The sequence below is a fragment of the Sorex araneus genome, chromosome X, assembly GCF_027595985.1.
Source record: "Sorex araneus isolate mSorAra2 chromosome X, mSorAra2.pri, whole genome shotgun sequence".
Classification (NCBI taxonomy): Eukaryota; Metazoa; Chordata; class Mammalia; order Eulipotyphla; family Soricidae; genus Sorex; species Sorex araneus.
Genome location: NC_073313.1, coordinates 120239832 through 120247061, shown reverse-complemented (window position 1 = coordinate 120247061; position 7230 = coordinate 120239832). Strand labels below are relative to the sequence as shown.

The following is a 7230-nucleotide window of genomic DNA, read 5'->3' as shown; positions in this document are numbered from 1 at the left end:
CAGTGCATCATAGCTGGGAATGATCATGCTGGACAAGATCTGACGGATAAAAGTAGGTAAAAGTGATATTGTTGAGAACCTTTCAGTATCAATACTGCAAACTACAATGCCTAAAATGAGAGACAGAGAGGCCCTCTGGCAGGCAAGAGTTGGGGGCTGGGGGGTGACAGGATGGGATCTGGAAACACTGGTGCTGGGAAATGTACACTGGGGGAGGAATGGGTGTTGAAATATTGTATGATTGAAATCTAATCACGAACAGCCTTGTAAGGGTCTATCTCAGTGATTCAATAAAAAGTGTTTTAAAAAAACATTTTCCTGGGGCTGGAGAGATAGCACAGCGGGTAGGGCATTTGCCTTGCACGCGGCCAACCCGGGTTCAAATCCCAGCATCCCATATGGTCCCCTGAGAACGGCTGGGGGTAATTCCTGAGTGCAGAGCCAGGAGTAACCCCTGTGCATCGCCAGGTGTGACCCAAAAAGCAAAAAAAAAAAACACATTTTCCTATCCCTCTGGTGGGGGGAGAAGGAGGTAGGGGTGGTGGGAGGGATGCTGGGACCATTGGTGGTGGAAATGGGCACTGGTGGAGGGATGGGCACTCCATCATTGTATGACTGAAACGCATGCACGAAAGTTTGTAAGTCTGTAACTGTACCTCACACTAATAAAATTTTTAATTAAAATAAACAAATAAATAAAACATTTCTGAGAAGAAGTCCAGTGAGAAGACACACTAAGGGTAGAAAAAGATACCTACTAAAGCATAGTTAGAAATCAACTATATGGTTACCGGAACTATCCTATAGCAGGTAGGGCCGAAGAGGGTTCGATTCCCATCATCCCATGTGGTCCCCCAAGCATCGACAAGAGTAATTCCTAAGTGCAGAACCAGGAGTAACCCCTGAGCATTGCCTGCGTGACCCCAAAATCACCCTCAAAAGGAAAAGAAATGAACAGATAAAGACTCACTCACTCATTTTCTGGCTTGTCTGACAGATAGATAAATGCATGCATGTATCTAAAGTTGTCTGATCTCTGTCATGAATGGAATTTGAGGTGTAGGACCAAACCTTAAAGAGGTTCCCAAGCAGCACAGAGCACATCAGGTTGCCATTATCACAGGACTTTCTGACATGGCAGAGGGAGGGTCAATCTGTAGAAATTATAGTCCACCCATCAACCAAATGTAAAATACCAATCTTCTGGCAGGATAAAAATGAACAAATTTGAGTTCTGTGTTTTATGTTAGTGGCCATTAGGGTGGCAGAGCACCCTCTCATTCCATCAAGTGACTGAAGAGGCAAGAGAGATCAATGGGAAAGCTGGAGCACTCCCTCCCTCCTCTCTCTTCCTCCCTCTCCGCCCCTCCTCCCGCTTCTTGCTTGGCTATTTACCTGCCTCTCCAACTGACCTATCAATTGGGGTTTTTGATTTCTTGAATTATTACTCTTCGCCTCCCCATCACAGGCATAGAATCAAAGAATCCCATCACCAAGGCCACAGCGCCGCCTATAGGAAAAAAAATGAAGACAACCCAGATGATTAAACAGAAAAATTCTGCAGACAACCCTTACTAAACATAAGTTTCAATTCCTCAAAAATAAATAGCAAGTTTCAGGAGGGAAAACTTAAGGACATAGAATTGGAGGCTGTAACAAAGAATGGAGAAAAGCTGTCATAAAAAATTTAACAATATTAGAGAATCACAGTTAAACACAGCAAGCAAATATAAAATATCAAAAGAACTGTATGAGCATAATAAATGAGTGTTTCGCCAAAGAGATTGAAGATACTAAACAATTTCAATTAGACATGCTAAATATGGAAATAACATAAATGTGATTAAATAAAACATGGAAATTATATTAAGCAGACCCAATATCATAGAACGATGATTCAAATGTAAGAGGTGAGAAACAAGATTTAGGAAAAATGAAGAAAAATTATAAGAAATATAAAACTCCAATGCAAAAGGTAAAGATCAGTTATGGGAGTTGCAAAAGGTATAGAAAGAGAAGAGTGAGAGTAGAGAAACACTAGCTGGGAACTTTTCAACTCTAAGGAAAGATGGTCAAGAAGCTGAGCATGAATGATGGTCATGAATGTTGGAGTCCTCCTGAATTTTTAATCCATAAATTTCCTACATTAAATTATTAAAGATATATAACAATGAAAATCATTGATAAATGTTTGGGATAAGAAAAAACATAAAATGGTAACTTAATTTTTTTCTCTCAACAAACTTGGCAATAAAAACCTAGGTTAGAAACAGAAGGAAATTATATATTCACATTACAAAAACAAAAAGAGTCATCCAAGTGTACTCTATAAAACTGTTGAGAAACAAAAAAATATTTCAGGGAGGACAAAATAAGTAATTTACCAGGAACAGGCCTGCTCTAAAAGAAATAGTGAAGGAAGTTCTTCTACATAAAAAGCAAAAATCTGAACACTGCAAAATCTTGACAGAGATAAATAACAACATAACAATATGACCATAAACAACAGTGATCTGAGACAATACAATCAAAAAGAAAAGGAAGAAAAGGATAAAAGGATATGCTATGCATGGCCAAATGCTGATGAGCCTATGTAAGCACATAAAGAAGACACTTTTAGATATTAGTAAATATGATACACTTTTCTTGATAACTATAAAACAAAACTCTGAATCAGGGCTGGAGAGATAGTACAGAGGGTAGGATGATTGCCTTGCATGCAGTCGACCTGAGTTCTGTACCCTGCACCCTGATCACCTGAGTCCTGCTGAGAATGATCCCTGAGCACAGAGCCAGGATTAGCTTTGAGCACAGCCAGTGTGACCCTCCCCCAAAACCCAAAACAAAAGAAGCAGAAAGAAAATGGAACAAAAGGACAGAAATACCACCAGAAAAATTACAGGAGTGTAAGCAAGCCCCATTTATCAATAATAAACTTAAAGGATTATGTAACTCAATGGGGCAAAAAGCATGCCTTGCGTACAGGAAAACTGGATTCATTCCTCAGAACTGCAAAAGAAAGAAAGAATAACTTAAATTTAAATGACCCCAAGCTTCATAATGTGCAATTCTGGTGGCCCTCAGCACCACTGACCCTAAACATCATAGTATCAGTGCATTACCAGCTCAGCACACAAGTATCAGGCTCACATATTTGCTTAGACTGGGCCAAATTTTCCTGGGAGAGGCCCTGGCCTGCTAAGCATTGATGGGTAGACTTCCGTCCAAATATGCAAATTCGTCTTTCATTTTGGAGCTTGGTAATTCTAGATAACTGCAGAGTCTCTCTCAGAGAGCAAATATGTTTACATAATGTTGTTTTTCATGTGTTCAAAAGCAGTTGCAACACAAGATTTTTAAATGCAGGTACTCTGAAATATATTATAATTTGACTTGAATAGGGATATGAAACAGGTGACTCATTATACATAGTTTTCTTCCAATCAGACCAAATAAATTTCATGGATCTTGACCTTTCTTATTTTCACCTTTTACTGCTTTTTTTTCCATCAGCACAAAATATATTTTAAGTGGCTCTGAACAAATGACAGAATAACATTTTTCATATATGGCATTGTTTCATGAACAGTAATAAAAGGAAAATTCATAAAACATGACATATTTTTAAAAATGATTTATAATTTTGAACCACAGATTTCTTCTTTTTATTACATTTATCTTACATGAAAGTGAATATTTTAATATGGTTTAAGGTAAAGTAAACTTTAACATTGGAGAGGGATTTATGTAGCTGATGATTCAAAGTTTGTATCATCATCTGTTCTACATTTTTGAGTGCTTACTGTGATCTAGACCCTTCCTAGGTGTTGCAGACATACGTATTAAACAGATATGTTTTCTCAATGTATAAATATTAATAGGGAAAAATAGATGAAGAAATTAAGTTCTAGTACTATTTCCTCAAGGAAATAGAATAGGGACTAGAAACAGATTCTGGTTTAGAATTTAGCTTTTTCTATAAAATAGGGAGAATCAGGTAAAAATATAGTTGTGTTGAAATAATTACTTCTTTATCCTCACTTGCAGTCTTTGAATCTCAGTATCTTTCCATAAGTAAAATATGGATCTTATTTTAATTTTCATATCTATGATGAAACATCTAGATTTATGATTTTCTTAGTTTTTAAACTTAGAAACTCTGACATCACATTATGTGCTGTTAGAAATATTCCATTTTGGGGGCAAAGAAATGAACAGAAACTCTCAAAGAAGAAATACAAGTGGCCAAAAGTCACATGAAAAAATGTTCTTCATCACTAATCATCAGGGAGATGCAGATCAATACAACAGTGAGATATCATCTCACACCACAGAGACTGCCCATATTCAAAAGAACAAAAGCAACTGGTGTTGGAGAGGATGTCGGGAGAAAGGGACTCCTACACTGCTGGTGGGAATGCCGACTGGCTCAGCCTTTTGGAAAACAGTATGGATGCTTCTCAAAAAATTAGAAATTTGACCTAGCAATAACGCTTTTGATAATATATCCCAAAGATGCAGAAAGGTATAGTAGGAATGACATCTGCACTTATATGTTCACTGCAACACTATTTACAATAGCCAGAATCTGGAAAAAAACTTGAGTGCCCAAGAATAGATGATTGGTTAAAGAAACTTTGGTACATCTACACAATGGAATACTATGCAGCTGATAGAAAAGATGAAGTCATGAATTTTGCATACAGGTGGATCAACATGGGAAGTATAATGTTAAGTGAAATGAGTCAGAAAGAGAGGGACAGACATAGAAATATTGCACTCATTTGTGGAATTAAATGAACAGAATGGGAGACTAACCCCCAAGAATAGTAGAGATTAGTACCAGAAGGATTATTCCACAGCTTAGAAGCTGGCCTCATATGCTGGGGGAAAAGACAGCTCAGATACAGAAGGGACCACCAAGTAAAGGGTTCTAGGAGGGCCCACTCAGGATGGGAGATGTGGGCTGAAAGTAGACTATAGAGCGAATATGATGGCCACTTAATACCTCTATTGCAAACCACAACATCCAAAAGGAGAGAGAGAGCAAAAGGGAATGCCCTGCCACAGAGGCGGGGTAGGGTGGAGGGGACAGGGTGGGGGTGGTGGGAGGGATGCTGGGATCATTGGTGGTAGAAAATGGGCACTGGTGGAGAGATGGGTACTTGGTCATTGTATGACCAAAATGCAAGCACAAAAGATTGCAAGTCTGAAGCTGTACCTCACGGTGATTCACTAATAAAAATTATAAAACAAAGAAATGTTCAAATTTTGAGGTCAGAGAGTTAGTACAGCAGGTAAGATGCTAGCCTTGCACGCGGCTGTCTCAGGTTCAATTCCCAGTATCCCATATGGTCTGCCATGCCCACCAGAAGTGGTAGTGTAGGGCCAGGAGTAACGCTGAACATTACAGGTTGATCCCCCCCACAAAAAAAAGATGTTCCTTTTTGTGGTAGTGCTACTTAGTCAATATGAGCAGTTTAAAAAGTTTATAATTGCATCTACAAAAAGTACTAGCTTGCAGATATTCATGTAGTTTTCTTAAGGGTTGTTGTAGGTATTGAGATAGATACATATTTAACTTAAAACAGATTCTTGGTGGTGGAATATGTGCACTGGTGAAGGGATGGGTGTTTGAGCATTGTATAACTGAGACTTAAACCTGAAAACTTCATAACTTTCCACATGGCGATTCAATAAAAAAATAATAAAAAATAAATTTAAAAAAAACATCCTATTGGGGTAGACATTCAACTGTAGAAAACTAATCCAACCAGGTCCTTCAGTCCTCATAGTACTTAAGTATAATTGTCTTAAAACTTTCCTCAATATGCATTGAGCACTACATCAGATGTTCTCATAATTTTTCAACTGTATAATATGAAAAAGTAAATCCCAAAGGTGAGCTTTTGTATTTGCTTCTATTATATACCCTAATGTTCCTTCATTTTTTTTTTTTTAATTTTTATTAAATCACCATGTGGAAAGTTACAAAGTTCTCAGGTTTATATGTCAGTTATACAATATTCAAACACCCATCCCTTCACCAGTGCCCAAATTCCACCACCAGAAACCCCAGTTTACCCCCCGCCCCCACCCCCTACCCCCTACTGTATAACTAATGAATTTCACTTCATTTTTTCTTTACCTTGATTACATTCCATAATTCAACACAAAACTCACTATAGTTGACATAACTCTCTCTCTCTCTTTTTTTTCTCTTTTTCCTTTTCCATTTTTTTTTTTAATTTTTCCCCCTCATCCCCCTTCCTGTGCCTCATAGTATGGTGTACTCCACGCCACGTTGGCAAGCGTGGGGCTTTTGCTTAGCTCATAGTCCAGAGGTGGCTGTTACATTAAGAACCTTCAATATTTCAACAAAAACTTACTGTTATTATTTGGAGTTTCCCCCCCAAGTCTGACCTGTTCAAATGGAACCCTTTCACATTGATGACAATTATAAATGTTAAGTCGCGCGGACGCTGCCGCGTCCGCGCGGTTTTGGATTTCTGTATAAAGAAAAATATGGAACGCTTCACGAATTTGCGTGTCATCCTTGCGCAGGGGCCATGCTAATCTTCTCTGTATCGTTCCAATTTTAGTATATGTGCTGCCGAAGCGAGCACTGTTCCTTCATTTTTAATGTTCTAAATCCTCTATTGGAAAATAATTGAATATTATTATTTGTAGTACTTTTGATAACAAGGATCCTGTCAGAAAAAAATGTACCTGAACGATTTCTTCTAACTTTTCTAGCTGTTTACATTCATCAGACCCAGAAAAAAGCATGAATTTTAAAGCTTTTTTTCTAAAATGTCAGAAGCCGCCAGTACAATAATCACCTTGGATATTCTCATTATTTTGCCCTTGAAGAGTTGTTTGCACCTCTGAGGAAGTAATATGCTGAAGGAGACCAGAAATGAGGATAAGTTATTCTGTGTGCAAGATCATAAGTTTAACTCTAAATGGCCAATTGGAAATATTTAATGGGACAGGAATACTTTGCTATGGTCTGTTCCCACTGAGAATATTTCTGTGATTTTCTTTTGTTTTATTTAATATAAGAAAACAAAAATAAATAACTTACTTATAAAAATAGCTTATTCCATTTCCATTGAACTCAATAAAGGAATATTTCTGACAATTTCCTCAGTCTCAGATTTTCTCAGATAATATATTGTATCTGTATTTTCAAGGGTTTTTTGACCCGAAGGTATCTGATGACTTGTG

The 7230-nt window shown here is 37.7% G+C and overlaps 1 non-coding gene across 1 annotated transcript; it reads right to left on the bottom strand.

Annotated features, from left to right (window-relative positions):
• Nucleotides 1-6519: 6519 nt before the first annotated feature.
• Nucleotides 6520-6626, bottom strand: LOC129400375 (U6 spliceosomal RNA). Its single transcript, XR_008627618.1, has one exon. It is a non-coding gene; the product is annotated as a U6 spliceosomal RNA (small nuclear RNA).
• Between the last annotated feature and the right edge of the window lie 604 nt (nucleotides 6627-7230).